This window comes from Pteropus medius, unplaced genomic scaffold, assembly GCF_902729225.1.
Source record: "Pteropus medius unplaced genomic scaffold, Ma_sr-lr_union100, whole genome shotgun sequence".
In the NCBI taxonomy this organism is placed as follows: domain Eukaryota; kingdom Metazoa; phylum Chordata; class Mammalia; order Chiroptera; family Pteropodidae; genus Pteropus; species Pteropus medius.
The window spans coordinates 890547-918151 of NW_024346065.1; the positions used below are offsets into that span (position 1 = coordinate 890547).

General features: G+C 35.9%; 1 protein-coding gene across 5 annotated transcripts in view; it reads left to right on the top strand.

Annotated features, from left to right (window-relative positions):
* The first annotated feature begins 1808 nt into the window (after positions 1 to 1808).
* FUT8 (fucosyltransferase 8) overlaps positions 1809 to 27605 on the top strand; it is a 190334-nt gene continuing 164537 nt past the window's right edge. For 2 of the 5 annotated variants that reach the window (XM_039875248.1, XM_039875251.1), the window contains exon 1: positions 1809 to 1935. The gene's annotated coding sequence lies outside the window, so the exon portion shown is untranslated. Of the gene's footprint in view, positions 1936 to 2676; positions 3163 to 7276; positions 7347 to 8020; positions 8115 to 9225; positions 9311 to 27605 lie in introns of those variants that run through there. The other 3 variants (XM_039875252.1, XM_039875249.1, XM_039875250.1) reach the window with 3 other exon arrangements.

Consider the following 27605-nt stretch of genomic DNA (forward strand, 5'->3'; position numbering starts at 1 on the left):
CTGACAAGGATCAATTAGTTCTCAGTATAAAATATGAAGAATGTTCTGTACAATGTTTTGTTGAGAAGAACTTATATTCAAGTTTTCGCTTAAGCAAAGATAGGCCTAAAGCCTAGTTGGTGAGGGAGGGGTGGAGGAAGTGGTGGAACACTTCTACTTTCTTAAGCAAATATCTGAAACTAGGAGTGATGTGGGGGCAGAGGCAGGCACCTGGAGTTAGAAGAGAGTGAGAGGAACTAGCAGCAGAGAGGAAGGCAGAAACTTGTTGAGAAAACATTCTTTGACAGAGATATCTTCTGGTGGCCAGTGATGTGTAGAACCTTTTGGGGATACTTTCTCTCTCAGAAATTTAACCTGGCAAAAGAAAGGCATTTTCAGTAATATTCCTCTCTGGAAAGAGTAAAAAATATGTATTTTAAAAGCTGGACTGTTATGAATTTTCTGTAAATTCATATTTGGCCTGGAACTTAATGTGTAAAGATTTGTTCTCAAAAGTCAGTTGTTTAACTGATACTTCGAGTTCTGAGGTGGCAGCTAAATCCTAGGCATGCCTTAGAAAGGGTTTTGATAACAATGCTCCGTCACAGGCTGAGAAGCACATTGACTCAACAGAGCTAGGCACCAGTTATTTGGTATTTTAATATATATTACACAGTGCTATAAAAATGCACTAAATCTTGAACAAATATTCCTTCGACAGATTTTTTAATTTCTTTTTGAGCAGAAGGTAGAAAAGGTAAATATTTTAATCTCTTGGTTTCTGGAAAGGAAAAATAAAGACCAGACCAAAAAAACGAAAACAAAAAAACAAAACAAAAAAACCTATGGATGTTTTAAGGTAAATATAAAGCTTTGAACTTGGGGTCTTGAAGTATTATACAAGGTAAACTTTAAAGTTAAACATGTTTGCTAAAATATTTTTTTTAAATACTGTTTAAACTAAAATGTAAATATCTACCCCTCTTCAGACTTCTAAAAATTATCTAGAAGACATAACCATGGCATAAGCCTAAAATTTCTGTTTATTTCCAACAACCAAACCTATGGCCCTTATAACAGAATTTTGTTCTGTTTATAAGCTTAGTGAAGAAACCTCTTTATTGGAAGATAGCAACCTAGCATTTAATAAATGATTATTAAATGATGACAAAGCTCTCTGAACTGGAACATAATTTTGGCTCTGCCAATATATTTTTTGTGTGGCCTTAGATAAGTCACTCTACTTTTCTCTCAATTTTCTCTTCTTGCAGGGAGATAATCATAAAAATGACTGTGAACTACGTGGAGAGCTTATTGTTTAAAAGGTTGTCAATAAATAAGGGAGACACAAGGTCCAGCAAACCTTTCTCAGGAGCTGAGCTCTTGAGGGACAGGGAACTTTTTTCTTCTTTGAATTGGCAGTATTTTATTTGGGATTCTATAATACAGTTCTTGGCCTATAAAAATATCTCAATAAATACTGTAAATTTATAAATGTTATTAGGCAGATTGCAGTCTTGGCAGGCCACTGCCTCTTAAATCTCTTTTCTGTGATTTTTCACACTCGCATTTAAAAGGCCACCGCTATGTGCTCTAGAATAAGGTATTTACTTAAAAATACCCATGTCCGGAGGAATAATTCTTGTCTTTAGGGCACAATTTCGCTTTTCCGTGGTACTGTACCCCAGGCTTGGGATCTGGGCTGGAAGACAGAGGGAGTTGGGTACGGGAAGCTCATCCTCCTGTCCTCTGATTGGTCGGCTCGCACTCCACTCACGCAGCTTGCGTCTCTGATTGGCTACCGTGCCCCCCCCAACCCCGGGCCGCGACTACTTTGTGTGCCGGGGCAGCGCGCTCAGCAACTCGGTTTCAGTTCGCCGTCTGGGCTGGTGTGAGCTAGCTCTTCGGCCCACTGCTCTGCATCGCGGGCGCCAGGAATTTCCCGAGTCCGAGCGGGTAGGAAGCATCCTAAGGAAAAGGCTCCCACTCCCCCATCCCGTCCTGTGTTCTCTTTCTCGTACTGAATAAACTTCCGCCTCAGAGGGGCTGAAGCAGCCGCGGTTCGCGGGGAGAGGCCAGGCATCGAACTCAGGCCCTCGTGGGAGATCTTTCTGTCCGGGCGAATGTGGAAACACCGTTCTCACAAGATAAAGTAGAGCTTCGCTAGTCGCATGTGGGTGTGATGCCATTCTATGATCGCGTTGCAAACTGCAGACGAGTGGCCAGACCTGTCTGCAGGAGCTGAGCAGCAGCGATCACCCATAACAAGTAGCAACGAGCCTGCTTCCAATCCCCACTACCACTGCTCCGTAGAGTCGCGGGCTGAACTGGCACGGGCCGGTCCGTTCCCGGCGGTTGAGAGTAGGGCATTCCCTGGAGGTGGCGCTCCCGGGAGTGGGAGCCCGGCTACACTCGCGCCCCCGCTCTCAGCCTCCGGCCTTCAGGCGGTAGAGGGCGGCCTACGCTCGTGTTGGAGCCGGCGCTCGCGCGCAGTTGCTGCCCTGCTGGAAGTCTCCCGGTCCTGCTGTGGCCCGCGGATTTGCCGGGCAGTGGATGCTGCGGCTACGCTATCCAAGGGCGCAGCGAGGAGGGGGCGGGGAGAAGCCCTGGCACATGCCAGGGTCGCCGTAGGTGGCAGCGGCTGGCGCATGCGCGCCGCCTCCCAGCAGCCTGGAACGCTGAGGGGCGCGCGTCCCCATTCGCGCGCGCACGCTTGCGCTAGCCTGGGCTTCCCCGCCTTCGCTCATAGTCAGAGCCGCTCCGGCGCGTGCGCGCGTTATCTCCGGCGGACCCGAGTGGCCGGGTTCCCTCTGCTCCAGGCCCCCGCCTCGGGCCGCCCCCTCCTAGTCCCCAGTCTACCCGTCCCCTTCCTCTCCTCGCGGAATGGGGCCGGCGCCACTCGGGGTCGCGCGCCCCGGACCCGGCTCGCGCTCGGTCTCGCGCTGTCAGCTACTGCCCGGCTCGCGCCGCCTCGCGCTCTCCCTCAGTCACTGGCGCCGAAGGCTCCGTTAAGCAGCGGCGGCGGCGGTGGTTCCTGTTTCCGTTTCTTCCTTTCCCTTCAGTCGGGAGTAGCATCCTCCACCCAGCCACCCCTCCCACTCCCCCAGCGCTGGGCAGCTGCGGCTAAGGGCTTTGGCGGCGGCGACTGGGGAACAGCGGAGACTGCCTCTCCTACCGTCTCGGGTAAGGGGGCGTTTGGGGGGCCGGGCCCCGCGCGCCGGAGGGTCTGGGGCTCGGCAAGCGCGGGATCTGATGAGGCTCCGGGAATGTGACTGGAGGCTGTCGTTGCTCTTTCCCCCCAGGCCTGATGCTGCAACTGCTGCCGCTTATCTAGCGGCTCCGGGAAAAGTGGGGAGGGCACCCCGGGACGCTCTGGCGGGTGCCTTTGGGCGGCCCGAAGGGCGCGGGCTAGGGGGTGAGGGGCGCCTGTCGCCCGGGCTGGGACGCGGAGCGGCGCCGCCGCTGCCCTCAGCGTCGCACATCCTTGCATAGGGCAGGGGCCGAAGCCGAGAGGAGAAGGGATGGGGGCAGGGTGGGAGGTGTCCCTCTTCTCTTTTCCACACCTACCTGCCCTCTCGACGGCAACTCGGTCCCAGTAGTCACGGACTGTGGGGAAGGGGATGCCTGTGCGTTGGGGGCTTTCTAGAGGTGTCCTGGGGCCAGCAGTCAGGGAGTGGACCCGTACAAAGATCCACTCCCGGAGAGGAGGGCCAAAGCTTGGGCACTTAATGGCGTGAGTGCCCCTGGTCCTCCCATTTAATGTGGAAATAATGATCTGGCGGCTTTTGAGTAAAGTTATTTAGGAAGGTCAAATGAGTCCATCTTTATTAGTCAAGAGGTTTGTCCTGTAAGAGTGAGGGTTGTCGGACGCAGCACCTGTTCTCTCACTGTGGGGATTGCAATCTTCGGCTACACAGAACGTCAGAGACGCAGTGTGTTTCCTAAGTTAAATGGCAATGTCATCGTTAGGGTTTATCCCTGGTGAGCTTTTAACTTTTTGCCATATATTATTAGCCTTTTAACTGAGGCCTTGGATAAAAGCAGGGAGAGGTGTTGTTTCTATTTCCCATGATCGAATTAATTTACAGTTGACTCGATCCAACTCAAGAAGGTACACCTAGGAAACCAGAATCTCCAGTAGATAACCCCAAACCTCGAGGTAACACAGAACAGATTTCAACAAAAGTTTTTTAAAAATCAGTTTACAATTAAACTCACCACAAGTAACTGAACTTTGTCTTGGCTCTCTTTAGAAACAGTAGGCAAGGTTTCATTATACCAATTTTTTTTTCTTCCTCTTGTTATTCCTGGGCTTAAGTGTATGTTTATTTTCTTGGTTAAATTTAAATTCCATGTGTTTATGCATAATTCTTTTGAAGGGCGCATCATATAGAAAACATTTTAGGAAAGAAGTAAGTTGTATTCTGCCTTCTTTAAAATAACCTAAAATGCAGTGTTAAATAATAAGGCCCTGTATGTTGCTAGCATTGTGAATTATACTATAAAATGTGCATAGAAAGTCTTGATTATTTGATTTAGAAATACAGTAATAAGAATAAGATGAGAATTCAAACATTCGAAATTGTAATTTTACAGCTTAGTATGTAAAAATATGGGGAGTTAGAAATGAATAGGCTATAAGGAACATAGAAGGGTGATTTGGAAGCATGGATTTTCCTTTTGTTGCTTTATAAATTGAGAATTCTACTTGAATTGAAGAGCTGAACAGCTGGAACGAAACTTGCATAGATTGCAGAAACAGTTGCAAAATGTATCTTCGATCAAGTGATGAGCTAACATGAAGAGTATGTTGTGGTTTATTTGGATAGTGATTCAAAATAATTTCAATAAAATATAGCACCATATAGAATATGTTTTAGGATGTCCTTAAAATTTAAGAGTTGCTTGAAGTTGTTCTCCTACAAGCCAGTTCTATTTGAGATGTATAGAACTGAAAAAAACAATAATTATGATTACATTCTGCAGTGTTTGGTTACACATTTTAACTAGTTAATTTAAGGAATTGGAATGCCTTTTAAAGTCCTGAATTTTGAAATTTGCTAGTGGCTTGGAAAAACTTGTGTTTCTTGTTTATTTTTTTAAGTGCAGTTGTATTAGTAGATTGGTCTGGAGAGGGAGCTAGTGCCAAAGCAAAGCATAGCTTAATACATGTTTGAACTTTTAAAACACCCCAAACCAGATTTTCATTACCAGAAAAAAACATCAATTTTTAATTAAAAGAGTAAGGGAATTGATATGGGCATATATTTGTATGTAGTTGTTTATATATATATTATGGAGTATACATATATTATGGAGTCTATATATTATGTATTACAAATTAGAATTTTCAGGATCTGAAATAATAAAAAGTACATGTTTAAGGTTTATTGAATTTCTCATTTAAAATCTCTGAAAATATGCCCCAAAACTTTATGTGATAGTAGTTTCTTTTGTGCAGTGCATCACAAAGGAAGGAGTAGATTTTGACTCTTTGTTTATGTTGCATCTTCTTAAATTTTTTTCATTATAATAGCTACAGTCCTAAAATTTCAAAAATCTTCAGATAGAGTCCTATATGGGCAAAGATACCAATTTAATAAATACCTAGTAACCTTATTAAAAGTAGAGGTACTTTCAATAAATAAACAGACACTTGAGACATCTGGAGAGCAGAATCCCAAGGTCACTTCTTAACCTCTGTCTCCTGCAGTGTAATGTAGTGAGTCCAGCCAATCTAATAAATTGAATTTGTGCCTTTGAATATGAATATTTTTTGGTCTATGGCACTTTTAGATTTCTAAACTGTAATCAGTTAGGTATGTGAATTTACTTCTCACAGTTCATATATTCAAGTTTGAGGCCAGAAATTGATAATGTATATAGCAAAATTATTAGAATATTTAGTTTTCTGAGGATAGTGGTTGGGCTCTGTGTTCGTCATTGCTCTTTATTGTGTAAATAGAATCTCAATGATGGTAAAATTTAAAAAAGTAGATTCTTTGAAAGGAATGACAGTATTTATGAGATACAGAATAGTGAGATGTTTACCGTACTTAAGGGGTTAATGCTACATATTAACCCCTTAATATGTAGGGGGGTTAATATTTTTATGTATCTTTTACCATTTTTTTTTACTTTTTTCTTTTACCATTTTTAATGGTTATTTTTGATTTACTATAAACTACATTTAGTAAATCTCTTGGCTTAATTAAATGGTAAATACATCCATTTCATATTACAGCACATTTATAAAAGTAAAAGTGTCTCCATTTTATAATCATAAGAGTAAATATAAATATGTAAATAAATCTCTTGACTTAAAAATAAAATAAAACTAAGATTCTAAACAACTCTGAAACTAAAAGTATTATAGTACTTTTTATACCCTGCATCAATACTGGTCCTTTGATACTTTTCATGTGAGATATCTACTTCCAGTCTTCTATAGTTAACAGTAATGTAGTAGGTGTAGCCTTTAGGGGACTAATACAAGATTTCCTTTGGTTCTCCTTTTAATGGTTCTCTGGCTTATATTTATGTATCATAAAGTGTATGGTTTCTTTTTTGCAGTTTGAATTGTTATTGAATTGTAGTTTGTTATACTGAGACAATTAAACATGTTTAATTGATTTTTTAAAAGTTTCCCAACAGATGAAAATGATATGGGGATGTGTATGCATTTAAGATATATTGTTTAACAGATCAGTCTCAGTTCTCAGCCCGACTTTCTTTCTACATTTTACTCTTTCGCTTACATCTTCCCTTCCTCCATTCACCCTCCATCATCCCACAGTTTTTTCTTTGGAATAATTAGGAACCAAACCAATCCAATGAACCATATCACTCACCTGACATAGGTTTTTCCTCTTTGATTAAATGACTATCTACATTTCTACAGTATTCTAAACATATAACCCATATAAACTTTATATGATACTGTATGTTTACTTTTTAATGGAAGAAGAGCAAATAGAACCATGGGATTATGCCATATGTTTCAATATGAGTTACTCATACTCTACAAAAAACAGCTATAGGATTAATTTCATTTAACTTTTCTTTTGAAAAGGCTTTCTTTGCCATACCTAATGCTTCACTCACCTACTTTTAAAAATATCTTTTTGTAATATATATATATTTTTTTTGGTCAGAAAATGAATGTGAAAGGAAAATGTGTTTTGATTTTTAAGTTTTTTTTTTAATTGACAAATTATACCAATATAAGGCTAATATTGATGTAGTTCAAACTTGCCTTTGGTATATTATTCTCTTTTCTTTTGTATTGGTTCTGTAGTATAACCTCTTCATTGAAGCACTGGAATAAAACTTGAGAGATCACTTCTGATATGGTCCCTGTATTTGCTGTAAGTTTTTCAAATGTATTTTCCCAGTGAGATAAACTGAATAAATATGACAAGATATTTATGTTAAGATAGATATAACAGTTCTACTTGCCACAGTCTTGATGACTAGTTAGTGTAAATAAAGTTCATGTTATAAAATAATAAAATATTGATGTCAATTTTAGAAATCAAGCTAATGTTTATTTTAGAATCTGTTATGAGAAACGTTACATGACATGAACTTTAAATTCGGTAACTTTCTGATTATAAATGAACAAAAGTAAAATAAAAGTGGGAGATTCTTCTATTCGAATTACCTCAAACATATAATTAAAATGAACCTGTTTTGTGTCTGTGTAAATCTTATTCAGTCAAGATTTTAATGAACTATGAGTGAATTTTAAATTTTTAATAATTTGGTAAATGGTTATTTATATCATATCCCATAAATGAAGTATCAAATCCCGTTAATAGCTAGAACCAGAATAAACTTTCCTGTAGGAAAAATAATATTTACAAACTATCAAACTATAAAAGCATACCAAAGTTATTAAATGACTTTAAGTCTACATTTCATAAGCTAGTTTTTAAAATCATTTTTATAATTTTAAAAGCATAATTGATTGTACTATCTTGATTAGTGTTAAAGGTGGAAAATATAATTTACAGCTTCAGTATTATATCCATTGTCTCAGACCTTAGCTATGTTTGGAGCAGTCAAGGAAAGGAAGAATCAAGGTTGAGAGAGACAGAGGATTGTGCTGGTTGATGAGCCTGCCCCTTTTGGAGGTGAGGAAGATTTCTTCAGTTTTCCTCTCTCCCTTTACTTCCTTTTCCTCCCTGTTTGTCATCCTTCCTCTCCCAGCAGTGGTAGGAAATGTAGGAATTAACTGTCTTTATAGGATTTTTTTTTCCTTAGAGCTCACAGAACATGTCGTGGTAGAGTATTAACTTTTATGTTACAATAGGTTTATTATAATGATTTAGTTTCCTTTTGAGGCAGTAGGCAAGGAACGGAAGAATTTCAGTTGGTATAGAGTTTAATACTATTTATTAAAAAATGATTTTGCACCTCTATATAAAAAAGGATATGGGATATATTGGTTCATTGTTAAGGGTCCTGTATCAGTCACGTTATATTCTACTTAATATTTAATATCATCATTTCTTCTTCCAATTTCCTGGAGTGCATTTTCATGCCTCTTGTGTTATTTTTTTCTGTCTTCATCTACGGAGTTTTGGACTACAAGAAATTGGTTTTTTAGAACATTTTTTCACCTTCTTCGTGTGCCTCATTGCAATAATGTAAAAAAAAAAAAAAATACTGTGTCCATTGAAGAGAACTAACTATTAAATCAGCAGCAATGTTCTCCATTCATGGAAGTACTGTTAGCAGGTTTAAGCCAGTTATTGTGAAAAGTTCATAAGGAGAAAGTGTGTGTTTGATAATTAGGCCCCCTAATCATTTGGGATCTGACTGAATTTCTCTAATGCGTAGAATTATACTTGTACCTGAAAGAGAGGTATATTCAGTAGAGATCGTGTTATATTTTTCATGTCTTGATTTCTTTGAATAACTACTTAGTTCAGTTAGCAAATGTCAAAAGATCGTAACATTGAGAAAACCTATTTAAAATTAGAGCTTAGGCCAGGGTAAACATTTTGCTTTCTTTTTATAAGTATCAGATTTTTCTTTCTCTTTTAGAAAGTTTAGTGAGACCCTAGGGCTCAGGAAGGTGGTAATTGAAATTCTTGAGGCCAAGAAGTCTTTCCTTAGCTTTGATAAACTAAGCCTCGGCAGCATGAGAAATGTAGGTTTACTGAGTAATCCTGATTGCTTCCTCTGACATAGCTACAGGTCTCTAGGCCTCCATTAATTAAAACTATGTTTATTTTTAAGGTCCAAACAGTAGAACGATCAACTTAATACTTCTCATGGATGTAAAGCCTTCATAGAAAGAGAGAGAGAATGTTATTTTTAACTTGTAAGTAAACAAAGAATGTGCTGTCAATCTGAGTAAGCTAAGGTTGCACAAATAATAACTAAATAAACTTGTTAATACACAATTAGGAATAATTCTTCTTAATACAAGGACTGTATTAGTGTTTGAATTATAATGGTGTAAATGTTGTAATGAGAATAAAATCAGCAAGGAATTCTATTTTGAAGCAATTTGTCAGACCAGATAACAGATAAAAGAACACATCCTCTATTCTATAACTGTCTGCAGAGGCTTACTTAGGTTAGTGCTGATCCTGTCAAGAAAGAAATAATGATCAATATCTAAAGTGTTTTCACAGAATTTTGCATATTTCCTAATGTGTATATTTGTGCAGTACTGTCACTTTCTGTTTCCATGCAAATGCGAGGTTGGAAGTTGGGGTCCCTAATTTGGAAATTCTGAGGGGAAAAGGATCCGAAATTTGAGAAAAGCTGGTTTCTTCATGTTTTAGTGATATTTAGACATATAGTTTCCTAAGAACTCTGCAGACTTAAAACTAAATTCTGAGTTTCCTCTTAGTAACTTTTTGAATAGCTTTATTAAAGTTTAATTTATATATAGCATAAAAATTATATTTCAAATTTTAGTAAATTAATACAGTTGTGTAACATTTATCACAGTCCACTTTTAGAACACTTTTACTCTGCAAAAAGCTCGCTCTTGCCTGCTTGCCCAATCCCTGTTTCTACCCTCAGCCCCGGACAACCACTGATCTGCTTTTTGTCTCTATAGTTTTGCTATTTCTAGAAATTTGATATTAATGGAATCATACAATCTGTAGTCTTTTGTATCTGGCTCCTTCGATTTAGTATAATTCTGTTTAGTAATTTGAATGAATAAAGTAGAAGAGCCTTGAACTTGAAATCAGGAGACTTGGATGCTAGTGTTGGCTCTGCCACCAAATGTATAAACTTCCCCTCTGGACCTCTGCTGCTTTCTCCATAAAATGGGTTATTTTGATTTTCTTCTATTTCAGTTTTCACAGCTGGGTAGATATTCACTGACCTTTTCCTAGAATGTACCTAAAATGTTCCCCTTAAATGTAGTCACTATGAATCGAAAAGTCAAGATGGCTGATTAAACTTTTTCTTGGGCATTTCTTAGTTCCTGTGCATAACTTTGAGAATAGAGATAATCTTAAATGCTGACTTAATAATGAAGATTTTTGAAGAGAACAAAGACAAAGTTGAATAATTCTCAGAGGTAGAAATTCAAAAGTGATTGAAGTTTCTTTTCAGTTATTTTTTGTTTGTTTTGGGTGTAGGAAGTGAGGTGAAACTATTTTAGTTAAGTTTGAACCAAGTTGGGCTCAAGGAAGCTGAGTGGGATTAGACTGTTTTTCAAAGAAGAACCAAAGAAAATGTATGTCTCCCGACGGAAGACGCCTAGGGCTCATTTGGAGGGAAAGCCAATAGGTAACATTTAGGTGACAAACTGGGGCAAAAAAATATGTATATAGAGAATTAAAAATAGAGGTGTGCATGTGTGTGTGTATGTGTTTGTAACAGGAATAGGCATCTGACGAGTAGGCTGATATCAGGTATATGCCAAATGGGTAATGTGCATTTTTAATATAATATTAAAAAAAGATAAGGCATTGAATAACAGCTAGCTAAATTTAAAAATGGGAGTGCTTTAACTACTTTCAAATATTCAATAATTTGACTCTTAGAAATCATTAGAGCTTCTTGTATTATTATAATAGAAAAAAATGTGTCTATAAAATGATCGAACTTTTATTTTTACCGAACATACTAGAATATATATATGAGTGGTAACCCACAGAGCAGACACTGTGGAGGAGGGGAGTGTAGCTATAAATATATTTTAATGATGGTGTCATTATAGCAGCATAAGAAAATTTGTTTCATGCATTGTAGTCACACTTTCTGTTCAAAAGTAGTATTTCTAATTTAGATAAACCTATCTAAAATTTATGATAACAAGAAATATCCCCAAATCAAAGCTATATTTAAAGAAGATTTGTCACTTTTGACAATGTTATAAAAATTGTGTTAAGACTTTAAAGAAGTTCCAAAAGTTGAATCCCAAAGCTTTTTATACAATGGCAGCATTCTAGGAATAAGTATAGAGCTTTCTAAGGTGACTATTTTTATGGCAACACTATTCTTTTGAATGTATGCTATGCCATATTTATTTTTAAATGTCCCACTGAATTTGTAATACATATGAAGTACCTAAGCATGAATTATGTAATTGGAAAAATTTCAGTGTAAAGGAAAAGAGACACTTCTTTCTATAACTTATGAAGCTTCAAAATATTAAAGACGATCATCATTTATATTTTCCCAGGGCATTTTTATTTTTAATCATAATAATAAATGAGCAGCTGTCAGAAGATATAGCTATTTCTAGGTTTAGAGTCCTTATTCTTTATATAGTTCTCTCAAATACTTGTCTTTTCGAAAGTAGATATTAAGGATTTCTTGAGTAATCAAATACTACTTTGATATTTAAGCAAAACATCAGAGCAAGACTAAAACCATATTAAAGCATTAAGATGATTAATTTAAAAGATTTGACAGCAAAGAAAAAATGGAGTAATACACAATGGAAAAGAAATACAGAACATCATTACCTCAGATCACAATATAGAAAGCTGCCTTTAAAAAAGAATAATAATCAAGTCAATAGACTAAAGAACTTGTGCCCTCTGCTAGTTAAGTGAAAATGAGATGAATAAGTGATTAGAAAGTGTGCTCCAAAATACTTATATTGGTTGGCAATTCTTTTCTAATTGATTTTCTACAGGGGTTATTTCATACCTATTCTACCCACTTCCTAGCCCCTGATTCCAGTACATAGTCCGTCCTGACTTAATAATTGTTCAACTTACATTTTTTGGACTTTATGATGGTATGAAGGCAGTATGCACTCAGTAGAAACCATACAACAAATTTTAAGTTTGATCTTTTCCTGGGCTACCAGTGTGTGATACCATACTTTCTCGTGATGCTGGACAGTGGCAGCCAGCTGCAGCTCCCAGTCAGCTATGCAATCACAAGGATAAACAACTGATACCGTACAGTGTACTGTGTTGCTAACATTTTTTGGATAATTGTGTTTTGTGTTTTTGCATCCTATCATGTCTACAAAGTGCCTAACTGTAGGCTCACGTAGGTGTTCTGAGCACATTTAAAATAGGCTAGGCTAAGCTATGATGTTTGGTAAATTAGGTATATTAAATGCATTTTCAACTAAAGATATTTTCAGCTTATGGGTTTATTGGGATGGAACATCTTTACTGTCTTAGATTTTGTGGGTTGTTTCACTTAAATTTTTTTTTTTTTCAAAAGAATAAGACGATTAAGATGATCAAACAGAAGCTTCTTCAGCTTTGCTTTTCTTTATCTCTGAATTGTGTAATTTCTCCTCCTCTCTACCATTTGGTTTTAAGGATGTGTCGTTTAGGCTTTCATGGCTACTTCATGGCTACTTCTTTTATCCCTTTGATCTATTGGAATATATATAGGTTCATTTGTTAACTGCTTCATCATTTTTATTTCAACCTCCCCAACAGCATCTTTAATGGCCTAAAACAACAACAACAACAAAAAAAACCACTCAATACCTTTCTTTATTCTTTTTTCTCTCTTTTCTGTTTTTTCTTTTCTTTTTGTGTATTATGACAACACCTCAAAGGAAATAGCAGTATGTCTATTGTTTCAATTTTGCGACCTTCTTTTTTACTAAACCTCTCTTTTGTTGCCAGTGACCTTTGAATTGCCAAATGAGGATTTTTTTTTCAGTCTTAATTCTTCAGATTTGACACTGTCAACTCCTATTTCCTCTTCCATTCTCCTTATAACTTCGTCACCCTCCTGGCTCTCCTGTATATTCTAGTCACTCATCTTTTCATTTGCAAGGTCAACTTGTTTCTTTAAGTTATGCCTTATACATTTTCCGCAATTATTTTCCTTATTCCTTGGCTTTAGTGAGTACCTCTTTCAGATGACTCCTATACTTTAAGTGTATGAACTTCTGTTTCCAGCTGGAGAGCCCCATATGTTTGTCATGCCGTCAAGTTCGATATGCTCAAATCTGAATTTTCTTTCTCCTAAAATGTATTCTATCTAACTTTCCTTTCTTTGTTACTGCCTTATCCTTCCCATTTCCCAAACTTGAATTCTGAGTTATCATTGAATTCCCCATCAGATCCATTCAGTTCTCAGCCTGTGAATTCTGTTACTACAGTGTTTCTCTACTTTATCTGCTCTTTTCCATTTCATTTTTTACCAGAAGTTTAGGTTCTCATACCACTAACATATAAATAATTATAATTTGGTAATTACTATGATAAGGAGAAGAGGCAGTTCTACTGGGGTGCAATGTGGGGGAAGCTGTATTTAAGGGAGGTGACATTTAAGAATAAGTAGGGGCATCACAGGCAAACCAAAGAAAGAACTTATTAGAAGTTTATTATATGTTGTGAACTCATAAGACTTTTGCTTTAATCTTTACTTCATGTGTGTGTTTTTTCTATTGGCATATGCTATTGCTTTTCTTCAGATATTGATAAAGATCAGTGAATGAACAATGTGAAGTCAGAGTGACACAGAGTAACATATCTTTATTACCTAGCTTTGAGTGAGTAGAGTGGCAAAATGTAAGTTGTGAAAGTGAGCACTACCTGCATTGAAGTCTTAGAGTCTGACAAAAATTTGCATTAAAAGCTGTTTTTAAGTTCCTGACACTTGGAATGTAAATCTTTGGTGGGCAGCTATTTTCAGTCTACTTATATATGGCTTTATTTTTCATTTCTACCTCTTTTCACACGTGTGATTCCCCTACAGTAGGGCTGTATAATATCTTTATATTAATAGCCACTAATACTGAAGATAAATTAATGAAGGCCACCGCAAGTAAATAGATAATTTACTATTTTTGCTTTTAGAGAAACAAAGCGTTTCGTGCTTTTAAAACGGGAAGCATTAAAAACAACAACAATTCTAAAATGGTTTATACGGAAAGGTAACTTACTGGCTTTGTAAGTAGGAAGAACAGAGGTGGAGGATTCCAGAAACAGGCAGATCCAGGAATTTAAACGATATCTTCAGGATATTCTCTATTTGTTGCCTTTACTTATTTCTGTGTTGGTCTTATTTTCTTGCTATGTTAGAAGCCTTCTTTCATGGCAGAAATGCATGTTTCAGACCACTGAGAACTTAACAGTTTCTGAAGGAAGGCCTCTATTGCGGCTCATTCTTGGACTAATCACTGTTGGGAATTGTCACTGACGTTGTCCTCAGAACCACATAAAACGTGGGAGGGTCAGTTCCCCAAAGGATGGGAATATAGTAGTTCCCCCTTATCCACAGTTTGTTCATTCCTTCGTTCCTTTTCTCTCTCTCTCTCTTTCTCTTTTTTCTTTTTGCTTAGAACATATTTCAGATGCCTCCCATTGAACGTTGGCAGCCTGGAAAAAACATGGCCAGGAAATTATTATAGGAGGGTCCACAGTTTCACTTTCTGTGATTTCAGTTACCTGCTATCATTGGTGGTCTGACAATATTAATGGAAAATTCCAGAAGTAAACAGTTAATAATTTTTAAATTGTGTGCTGTTCTGAGTAGTGTGATGAAATCTCTCTTTTGCTCTGTCCTGCCCCATCCTGCCCCAAATGTGAATCACTGCTTTGTCCAGGATATCCACGCTGTATATGCTACACGCCCATTAGTCACTTAGCCGTCTTGGTTATCAGACTGACCGTCATGGTATCATAGTGCTTGTGTTCAAGTAACCCTTACAGTAGCCTAACTCTATGTCACAATGCCTTCATCGTTCTTCTTATTATGCAGGCATTGTATCTTTTCACATTATCACAAGAAGAAGGGTGAGTACAGTACCGTAAGATACAGTCATACATCACATAACGATGTTTTGGTCAGTGACTCACTGAATATATGATGGTGGTCCTATAGAATATAATGGAGCTGAAAATTTCTTATCCCCTAGTGATGTAGTAGTTGCTGTAAAGTCATAGTGTAACGTATTACGTGTTTGTGGTGATGCTGGTGTAAACCTACTGAGCTGTCAGTCATATAAAATTGTAGCATATACGATTATGTGTGGTATATAATCCTTGATAAGAAGTGACTGTGTTACCAGTTTTTGTATTTACTATACTTTTTATTGTTATTTTATAGTGTGCTCCTTCTACTTATAAAACAAAAAGTTTGCTGTAAAATAGTATACCATGTTATGCCAGCAGCAGCCTCATATATCTCGTATTTACTGTGTCTCTTGATTGCATAGTTTTCTCTTGTTCTTGATTTAATCTTGTGTTGTTTTGTTCATCATGGTCCCTAAGTGTAGAAAATCTACTGCTAGTGCTGCCAGTAAGAAGCCATGTTGAGTAATTAAACTGGAAATGAAATTAAAAGTGATTAAGGACTACAAAGGTGGAAAATCAGTGATGATTATTGCTTGCCAGTCAGGCACGTCCCATTCCACCATAGCTACAATTAGGAAGAACAAAAACAAAATGACAAGCTGTTAAAGGATCTGCTTTATTGAAGGCAATGAGACTAACAGAAATTCGAGAAGGGCTTATATCAGGCTTGGAGAAATTTCTAATGACTTAGATTGGAGACCAGACACAGAAGTGTATCCCTCTGAGCAACATGACAGTCATGGCCAAAGCAAAAAGTTTGTAATGTTGAAAGAAAAGGCTGGATCCAACTCTGCTGTTGAATTTATTGCTAGCTCTGGGTGGTTTAAGTGAATAAAGAATTACAGAATGTGAAAGTGAGTGATGAATATGTACATGCTCATGTGAAGAGAGCTAAAGAATCAGGTAAACTGATTGTGGAAGAAAATTACTTGCTAGAGCAAATATTTGATATGGATGAAACCTCCCTATTCTGGAAACAGATGCTTGAAAGAACTTTAATCTATGAGGAGGCCAACTCAATGCCAGGTTTCAAGGCTTTTAAGGACAGGATAACAGTCTTGCTTAGAGGCAATGGTACAGACTACAAATTGAAACCCTTTGTGATCTGGCACAGTGAGAACCTCACGGTCTTCAAGAATATCAGTAAGTACACACCACCAGTGTACTGCAGGAGCAGTAAGAAGTCCTGGATAATTCAACTCCTCTTCTAGGCTGCCCTACTGAATTGCTATGCCAGTGAAATGGAGTACTGTTTGGAGAATAACACACCTTTTGAGATTTTGCTGATTGTTGATATTGCTCCCAGATATCCTCCTTTTATTGGTGATCTTCATCCCAATGTCAAAGTGGTGTTTCTCCCTCCAACACCACCTCTTTGATCCAACTAGTGGATCAAGAAATTATAACAGCTTTATGGCCTACTGTCTGAGGAGGACCTTTGTTGCAACTCAGCTGAGGAAGACACTGATGCAATTCTGGAAGAATTACAGCATCTGTGACTCCATTAAGAACCTTGCTTAGGCTTGGGGTGATGTCACCAAAGAGTGTGTGAATGACATCTGGAAGAAGAAAGCCAAGATGGTTTGTCCATGACTTCATGAATGTTTTTCAGGAATGAAGAGGTTGTAAAAATCAACAAGGCTGTGGTTGAAATGGCAAATAACTTTAACCTGGTATGGATGAGGATGGCATTGAGGAGCTCCTAGAAGTGGTTCCTGAGGAATTAAATAATGCGGAGTGGTTGGAACAGGAACAGGAATGCATAGCTGAAGAAGAGGCAAGAGGAAAAGAAACTGCAGGAGAATAAAAAGAAAAATCTTCAAGGAAATTCACAGTGAAGGTTTAACAGAAGCTTTTGCAGACCTCAGCAAGCTCTTTAAAAAGTTTGAAAGCCTGGACCCCAACACCAAAAGGTTTTTATTAATAGGAATGTTCATGGAGCATTGTTTGCTTACAGGCGAATATGATGAATAAAGAAGTACACTAAGCAGACCACCAAGGACATATTTCTGAAATTAATGAACCACAGCCAGTTCCTTGAGGTATTCCAGAAGAAGCCACTTATCATAGGGGACAACAGCTCCACGCGTGTAATTGCCCTGAAGATCTTCCAGTAGGACAAGATGTGGAGGTGAGAGACAGTGGCAATGATGATCCTGACTCTGTGTAGACCTAGGCTAATGTGTATTTTGTGTCTTCGTATTTAACAAAAAAGTTTAAAAAGTAAAAAAAAAATTTTTAAGTAGGAAAAAGCTTATAGAATAAAGATATAAAGAAAATATTTTTGTGCATCTGTACAATGTGTTTTTGTTTTAAGCTTTGTTATTACAAAAGAATTGAAAGTTAAAACTATTAAAAAGTTTATAAAGTAAAAGTTACAGTAAGCTAAAGTTCATTTATTATTGAAGAAAGAAAATTTATTTAAGTAAATTTAGTGTAGCCTAAGTGTAGAGTGTTTATAAAGTCAACAGTAGTGTACAGTAATGTCACTCGCCAGTCACTGACTCAACCCAGAGCAACATCCAGTTCTGCAAGCTCCATTCATGGTAAGTACTCTATACAGATGTACCATTTTTTATTTTTTACACTGTCCTTTTACTGTACCTTTTTATGTTTAGATATATTTAAATATACAAATAATTACTATTGTGTTACAGTTACCTAAATTATTCAGTACAATAACATACTTTATATGTTTGTAGTCTAGGAGCATTGGACTACACCACATAGCCCAGGTGTGTAGTAGGCTACGTAGTCTTTGTTTGCCTAAGTGCACTCTGTGATGTTCATATGATGACAGAATTGCTTAATGACACATTTCTTAAACATATCCCCATTGTTAAGCCACGCATGACTGTATTTTGAGAGAGAGATATTCACATAGCTTTATTACAATATATTGTTATAGTTGTTCTATTTTTAAATTAGTTATTGTTAATCTCTTACTGTGCCTAGTTTATAAATTAAACTTTATAGATATTGTATGTATAGGAAAAAACATAGTTTGGGTAGTGTTTGGTATCATCTGTGGTTTTAGGCATCCACTGGAGGTCTTGGAATGTATCCCCCAAAGATAAGTGTGGGGGAACTAATTATTATTAGCCGTAGAAATAGGGAAGGAATATGAAGTAGGCAGAAACAATCTGTAGTCATTACAGAGGAGGAGGAAAGAAAAGAAGGGAGTGGTAGACACAGGGAAAGAGAAATGCATATATAAGAGAGAGAAGTGGATAAAGGGAAGGGTACCTAGTATCCACTGAGAATTTACTGTGTAGTAAACCTTGTGTTAAACATTTTACATTTTATCTTCACAGCCCAGTGGAGGCAGCTATATTATCTACAGAGGATAACCATTTCTAGAATTAGTAATTTAAAAAAAACTTTCCTTTTTCTTTCACTCCTTTTTTCATTTGGCATATTTTCTGTATTTTTCATGCATTAAATTAAAAAAAAAATTTAATTATGTGCAGTCAAATTCACACTTTGTGATATACAGTTCTATGGGTTTTGACAAATGAATAGAATTTGTATCCACCACCATTAACATGACACAGAGTTCCTGTTGCCCCTTTATAGTTAGCCTCTCCCAGCTATCCCTCTGGTAGCCCTCTGGTAAACATCTATTCTCCATGGCTATTGTTTTGCTTTTTCCATTTATAGGTTATTGTCCTATACATGGGATTATAGTTATGTAGACCTTTGAGTCAGCCTCTTTCACTTAGAAAATATATTTGAGATTCATGTTGTTGCATGTATCAATAGTTTGTTTCTTTTTATTACTAAGTAATTGTAGTATGATTGGATATACCATAATTTGTTTATTCATTTGTTGAGAAATGTTTGGGTTATTGCTAGTTTTCATCAATTATGAATGAAGTTGCTACAAACATTTGAGAATAGTTTTCGTATGAACTTAAGTTTTTATTTCACTCGAGTCAATACGTAGGAGTGGGATTACTACATCATATGGTAACTGTATATTTAATTTTGTAAGAAACCGCCGAACTTCCAAAGTTGGCTATACCATTTTGCATTCCCACCAGCAATGTATGAGAATTCCAGTTGCTCCACATCTATACTAATGCTTGCTATTGTCAGTTTTTTTTTTATTATTTATTATTTTAGCTCTTTTAGTAGGTGTATATCATTGTGGTTTTAATTTGCATTTTCTTGATGACTAGTGAGGTATATTTTCATGTGATTTAACATACCTTTCTTTAACATTGTGAGAATGCTTATCTACTTTTTGAGAAATGATTGCAGTTTTTTTTCAAAACAGAAGAGTAAATGACTTTGACAAGGCTTTTGACATGCATTTGGGTTGTAGCTGCTACATCACACAATCCAGAGGACCATTCACATTAAAAAACACAACACAACAAAACAAAACGAAACAAAACAAAACAAAACAAAAACAAAACTCTCTGGAATGGTGCAATGCAGCAATCCCAGCTATATATTTACAGCCATTACCTAGTTTTTGGTGATTTGATTTCATGGACAATTTGAGTGCTATCAAATGATGTATTTAAAAATCATTTTCGATGTCTCTCTGAAATGAAATTTTGTCCAGGAGTAGATTCTGAAGAAATGTCCTGCAGGCAGTACATCTAATAGATCAGACTTGGGAGACAGAAAGGCTTATTTCAGATACTCAGCTCTGCTATTTACTGCATGAGTGACTTTGAGCATCTTATCTAGCTTCTTTGAAGCCATTTCTTTTATCAGTAAAACAGGGTTGATAATACCTCCCTTTTGTGGATGTCGTAAGAATTATCAATAATGCATGTAAAATACCTGACATAGAGTAGACCTCCTCTAGTTGCAACTGCTTTTACTTCTATTTCTTACCACTACTTGGTGTTGATTACTCAAAAGACACATCTAACAAAGGCTTAGGATACCAGCAAAGTAGAGGAAAAAGAATTTTAAAATAATTGAAAGCTCCTAATTTAAAAAAATTTTTGAAGTAGTAATCAAAAAGAATAATTTTATTGAATTAACTTGTTTAGTATTTAGTAGGGGGTGATAAAGGGTTATGCTATTATATTTTTTGTTCTTAGGGCCAAAAGGTCTTGATTTGGTCCTACCACCACCACCTCTGTATCATGCCTGTGTTAAAGAAAGACCCTTTGAAATATATCACCTAATGCTTAGGGTCTTAAAAGCAATTTACTTTTTTTGAGACAAGGAGATATGTGAATGAATACTAGTTGACATTATTAGTTCTGTCTAGTAAAGTGAGGATATTTGAAGTCCCAGGGAATTTTGTAAGACTTAAAAAAACTTTATATTTCTTCATGATGGTTCTTCTTATGATTCTGTGGACAAAAAATGGGGAGGGGGTTTCTACGGAAACTAACTTCACAGGGCAATCTAATTACAAATTACTAATGAGGAAGGTCATGGTGGGTAGCCATGCCCTAGGCATATAACTTTTTAGTGAAAGGTTTATCTTTAAGCAAACCTTGCTCATTGTTTCTATGCATCTAGGTTAACACACCTTTGAAATAAACTGTAACCACCTCAAGAGAGCGCATAACCTTAACTATCCTGTAATCCAACACCCCTGCCCCACTTTGTTTTTTCCTACTTCTATGTAATGTAATCTTACATTCCCTCCTTAATTTCAAATGAATAAAAGAAACTGCAAAACTGTTATTCTGCAGAGTGTTTGAGATCTTGCTCCCCTGCATTTGTTGTCAGTTTGGCTCACATAAACTTATAAAAATTCTCTACAGGTTTGGATGTTTCTTAACATTGACTATTCTGGGGTGATTTCAGGAAAATACTTAGAACAGTAAGGAAGGAGAACCAGGGAGATTAGATTTCCTTTGTGGATGGCTACTAAGGAGAGACGTTTACCAAGCAACGGAGTGGGTATGGAGAGGAGGAGTTTAGGCTTAGTTTCTGGACCAGGGAAATAACTTATAAGTCTTAACTATAGAAGAGTGATGGTGTGATTTTGTTTCTTTGTTTGGTTTTAAACTGCCTCTCTCTACAGAGGTATGAAACCAACATGTCTAACAGAAAACACCAAGCTAGAGACAGACAGTTGAAAACCAAACAAAGAAACAAAATCACATCATCACTCTTCTACAGTTGAACTCTAGATGTTGTTTCATTTTCCACTTCTATACGTTTTCTATAATATTTGTTCATAGGCACAACACTGCAATTAGAAGCTGCTATCCATACTAGTTAGGTAGTTTCTGAAATTTTAATTATTTTAAAGAAAACTTGTAGTCAGAAGTGTAAAAGAATGTAAGTGCAGTTACAGATATTTTATTTCCTAATGAAAAAGATATAATTTCTAAAAAATAATGTGTAGCCATTAAAGTCCGTCCCTGCCCCCTGCCCCCGTGGTGGTAGACATAGACTGGTTTGGTTAATTGTCAACTAGCATCTCCTTCAACAATTATGTCTGTATCACTAATGCCCCTCTTTTTACTTGCCTCTTTGGAGAACTCATCCTGCTTGTAGTCAAATGGTCCAACTCTTGTCACCATCACAGTTATTGGTTCAAGGATGGTTATGTGAAATTAGCAAATACTAGTCTTGTCTGCATTTTTCAAACTCCACCTCGCAGGAAAAGAGGTCCTCTTTAGTCTTGAGGCTCTAATGTTGTAGAAAAGCTGGTTTAGAATCATACTCAGAGAGAAGCAGAAATAGAGATGGAGGGAAACAATCTAGTCTTTTCTTCTGATAATTTGCAGTTGACACATAATTTCAAGGATGGGATAGAAGTTTCTTCAAAGCCATAATCCTAAATATAAATAAATTAAAATAAATAAATAAATGAATGAATAAATAAATAAATAAATTTCAAAACATGTAAAGGGGATGGAACTTGTGTTCTTGGTCTTTGAAGAAAGTTCTTGCCTGTTACAAAAATTTTATTGTCTTAGTTATTCAAGCAAATTACTCATTTGGTAAACTAGAGTGTTTCGTGGAGAAAAAAAAGAAACTACAAGTTTTTCCTTATGGATGCAGAGTATTTTTAAAGGGGAAAAAAATGCCGTCTTAAACAATCATAAAATATGCACAGAAGTTTTCTAATGCTAAGAAACCATCATATAAATGTTCTATACTCTGGTTCTGCTCTTGGATCTGTGTAAGTAGAAAATGATTTTATTTTTATTTTAAGAATATTATATAGAAAAGTTATGTCTCAGTGGCTATATTGATCCTTTGAAATGTATGATGGTACCTAATAGAATTTGATTAGGACTTATAACACTTCTCTGTCTCTACCATAGATGATAATATTGTCTTTTATAACTTTATGTTTCTTTCCTAATGCAAAAAGTATTTATTTCGTGGCAGAATCATCTATGATTTCTTAAATGGCATCATATACTTTTCTAAATTAAAATTAGAGATTTTTCCTAAAGTCTTTGTTGTTCATAAAACAATAGATAGGCAAATGAAAGAATATTTGTGAAGAGTGATCAGAATACTTTTAATAATGTCACACCAGTTTAAATATAATGGATGAAGAAATATCTAGATTGCAGTGCAGAGAAAGGAGAAGGCAATGAAGTGTGAAGTTATCTTGTTGGATATCACCCTAAGGATATGTTACTCCTGAGAATGAACTAGCTTCTAAAATATTCCAGTTTTCCACTCCTCATGACACCAAATTTTCTTTCCTGCTGCCCTTGGCCAACCTTTCCTTGTACTTCTGAACTTTGCCTTCTCTTTTAGTGAGAGTATTTTTAAATAGCTTTTCTTTTGTCCTTGTAATTCCTGCTCCTGTACTGCGTAGTTTCATAAACTTCACAGTACTGCTGTCCAGTCTTGACAGAGAGGCAGATTTTCTTAGAAATTTATGTCACCTCCTTGAAATTTTAAAAGTATGTCTATTTATTCTCCTCTTTGATTAGGCAGTTCAGTAACTTGTTTAGCATGAAAGGAAGACATTTTAATCACTAGGTAGTAAAGCTTTACTTATTTTATTCTATTTGTAATTTTAAACCTCAAACAAAAAATAGAAATTACATCGAATCTCAATGTATCATCACTTGATTTTAACCTCCCTCAATGCTTTCTTTGTTGGTGTATTTTCAAAACAATACCAGAAATCATGCTGTTTTATCCATAAATACTTGAAGATGAAACTTAGATTTTTTTTGTAGCATAGACATTATGCCATTGTCATACCTAAAAAAATTAACTGTAATTCCTTAAAATTAACTAACACTCAGTTCATAGTAAACTCCTCAGTTATGTACAAAAAGTCATTTTGCATTTAGTTTGTTCGAATTAAGATCCCAAAAGGTATACTCACTGTAACTGGTTGTGTAACATCTGTTTTAAGTTCTTTTAATCTAGAACAGTCTCCTCCTGTCTTTTTTACTCACCATACTTTTGCCTTGCCAAAGAAATAAAAAATTGTACTTTAGTGGTTTTGTTCTGATAGAATTTAGTTAGGTTTTGAATTATTAGCACTTACTATAACACATTTGATTTGTATTATTTCTCCTTAATAAAACCTAGTTTTCCAAGCTTGTTGGTGAGCTGCAGAAAGTGACTTCTTGTCCTAAGTAAATTGTCCTAACCTTGAGATAAATCTATCCAGAGTCTCTCTTGCTGGCACGGACTTAACTTCTCTGGTGATTTAAAGTTTTTATTTATTTATTTATTTTTTAAACTTAGATTTTATGGCACCTGTGGCTGGTATGTAATTCACAGGCATTAGGGTTTATCATATGTCCTAGTCTAGTTATCTCATTTGTTGTAGATGAGAAGTACCCTTGACCTTAGTGAGACTGAGGAGAAACTTAACCTGTATAGCAATTTATAACAGTGGAATCTTGTAGTAATTATTTTAGACCCAAGGTAACAGAACTAGACCTGTATTTTATAATAGAATCAAAATCACACCTGCCACTTAAGTAAAAGACGGAAAAATGAATAAATGTAAGCAAGTTATACAAAAGAAATATATTTTACATGAAATTTTAGTAGTTAATTTCTTATTTAGATGATAATATAGGATAAATGACAAGATATTTTTTACAGAGACAATAAATTGACAGTAACTAGTTTTCTTTATAACTTTTGGACTTCATTTCCTTCCTTCCTTGATATGTGGAGACCTTTTATATACTATGGTTGTAGAGTTAGAGGTGAGCAAGATTATTGAAATGTAGATGTCAGTTTAATTGTAGTTTATAGTATTACACCTTAGAATAGTGATCATTTCCTATTTTCATATATTTTTAGAAAAATGTACATGTTGAATAATAATTAAAAAATTTGAACCAAGCTTTGGTTCACAATGAGATTCATTGAACAAGTAAAGTTTTTTAAGTTTAAAATGAGTACAGTATAGAGGGGCATCCTACAAAATATCTAACTGGTGCTCCTCAAAACTATCAAGTCATTCAAAAGCAGGAAAGTCTGAAAAACTGTTATAGCCAGGAGGAACCTAAAGAGACATGACAACTACATATAATGTGGTATCCTGGATAGGCTCCTAGAACAGAAATAGGGCATTAATTAGAAACTAAGGAAATATGAATAAACTATGGGTTTTATTTAATATTAATATATTAATAATGGTTTAATTTGAACAAATGTACCATACTAATGTAAGATGTTAATAATACGAGAAACTGAATAAAAGGGCGGTATATTGGAACTCTGCTGTCTTCTGAATTTTTTTTTTAAATCAAACTATTCTAAAAGAGAGAGTCTGCATAAGAAATGAGAAATAGTTAATTTTTAAAAATTATGAGTCTGTATAAGATATGAGAAATACTTTATTTTTAAAAACCGAGGATAGGGTCATTTGACTTATTTGTATACTTAAGGTCTAGCATAGTGCCTAGCACAAAATAAGCACTCAATAAACTTTTGATGAGTGATAATGTTACACTTAGTTTATTTTGTGGAAGGAGCTTCTGGAAAGATGAATAGAAGGAAGTTGAAAAAGAAGCTATTTAATTTTCTCGATTTTTATTAAAAAGCTACAAAAACTCAATTTAATACAAGTTGAATTTATTTGAATACATTTTATACTCAATGAATTGAAAATGTTTACATAAACTTTCTGTTATTGCTTGTGAAGCCAATTTGAACTCCTCAGTGTTGTAAATGATTGTGAGACTACATAGAGCTTAGTTTAGTTTATAAAACCATTTCATTAACAAGCTGAGTGCTAAAATATTAAACATAGTCCCTTTAACAAGTAGAATTAAATGTAATAGTAAAAAATCCCCTAAGTATATCAGCATCATTAGTCATTAGGGATATGCCAATTAAAACCAGAAAGAGATACCACTATATACCTAATAGGGTAGCAAAACAAAAACAAACAAAAGACTTTGACAATACCAAGCTGACAAGGATGTGGAGCAACTGAAACTCTCACACATTGCTGATAGGAATCCAAAATTGTACAGCTACTTGGATAACAGTTTGGCAGTTTTTTATGAAATTAATCATACACTTAGCATAAAACCCAGAAATCCTACCCCTAGGTATTTGCCCAAGAGAAATGAGACTGTTTCCTTAAGAACTAGTATATGAATGTTTATAGCAGCTCTGTTCATAATTGTCAAAAACTGGAAACAACCCAAACGTCAATGTGTGAATGGGTACACCATACAATGGAATACTACTCCATTATAAAAAGGAACAAACTGTTGATAGATGCAGCAACTTAGATGAATCTTAAAGGCATTATGCTTGGTGGAGGAAGCCAATCTCATGATTCTATTTATATGACTGTTTTTAGAATAGATCACAGGTTACCAGGGATCATGGATGGGGAGAAGATGTGGCTATAGAGATAGCTTAAAGGAATTTTTTGGTGTGATGGAACTGAGTTCTGTCTCCTGAGTCCAGTGGTGGTAGTTACACAAATTTATATATGTGCTGAAATTCATAGAACTCAATATTCCCACTCCCCCCAAAAGTCTATTTTACTGTGTGTTAATTTAAAAAGTAAAACCAAAGACATATATATACATGTCTGCATTATAAGGCATTTGGTCTAACTACTGGCCAGTGCTGTCTGATGTTTATTAGATTTTTTTTAATGTTTAAGGATTTGTATGCAAAGTGTTATATAGGAAATTTTTTATATTAAAATAATTAGTACTATAATCATTCTGTACAAAGAATTTGGGTGGTTACCTAGTATGATTTCACATTTTTGAATAGGTAATAATTGTCATTTATTGAAATAATATCATCCAGTGGGCATTTTGCTGAACATTTTAACTATACTTTGCTCATAATTATGGTTAAACATTATTTTCCCTATTTTACACATTAGGAAATTGAAACATGGAGTTATTAGATGACTTGCCTAAGATCACACAGGAATGTGATAGAGCTGGAATTTCAACTATGTCTGTCAGACTTAGAACCCCACTTCACCCCAAACCATTTTATTATAAAATAAAGCATATATTTAGAAAACCACACAGAACAAATGTATTTAATGTATTATAAAGTGAACACAGTTATAACTCTCACCCAGTTCATGAAGTAAAACTTTGCCAGCTACCCCAGAAGCTCTCCACATACTCTATCCTAGTCATAACTGCATTCCTCTGCAGTAGTAACCATTATTTTGATTTTTATATTTAGCCATAGTTTCATCACCCAGGTGTGTATCTCTAGATAATATGATCTTGTCTATTTTATTTTTTAATTTGATTTGTCTTTTCATCCTTTTAATTTGTGTGTCCCCCTCTCATCTCTTTCTTTTCTGTACAGTGTTTGCTAGTAAACCCTGGACTGTTGGACTTATCAAGTTTCCCACAGTTTGGATTCTGCTGATTGCATACTAGTGGTGTAATTCAGCATGTCTCTCTGTTCTCTATGTGTCCTGCAGATTTTCCAGGGGATGCAGAGGCTTGATCAGAATCAGGTGTGACTTCTTCTGCAAGACTGACTGTGGCGGGGGCGGGGGAAGGGTTGTGTTCATCAGGGGGCACTTGGTATCTGGATACGTCTTTTTTTACGAGATGTTAGGAGCTATTGATATTTAATGCCTAGATTCAAGAATTCATTGGGGTTTGCAAATTGGTGATATTCTAAATCATTTTGCTTTTATTTATGACTTTGGATACTTCCATAGAATATTCTCCTCATCTGCTATTTTTATTATTGAGTAGTGCAGTTTATAAGGAAAGGCAGGATAAATGCTTATTTCTTTATTTTTACTAGTTTTTCAAAACAGTGATTTTGTTTCCTAAAAACCTCTGAAGATGTTTCAGTTTCTTTTTAAGGATTTTCATGAACTCATGAATTCAGACATTTAGATTTTAATCTGTTGTAATTAATATGGTCAATTAGCTCAAATTGTCCCCTCTTTGACCAGTGAGCCTTTTAAAGAGGTGGTTT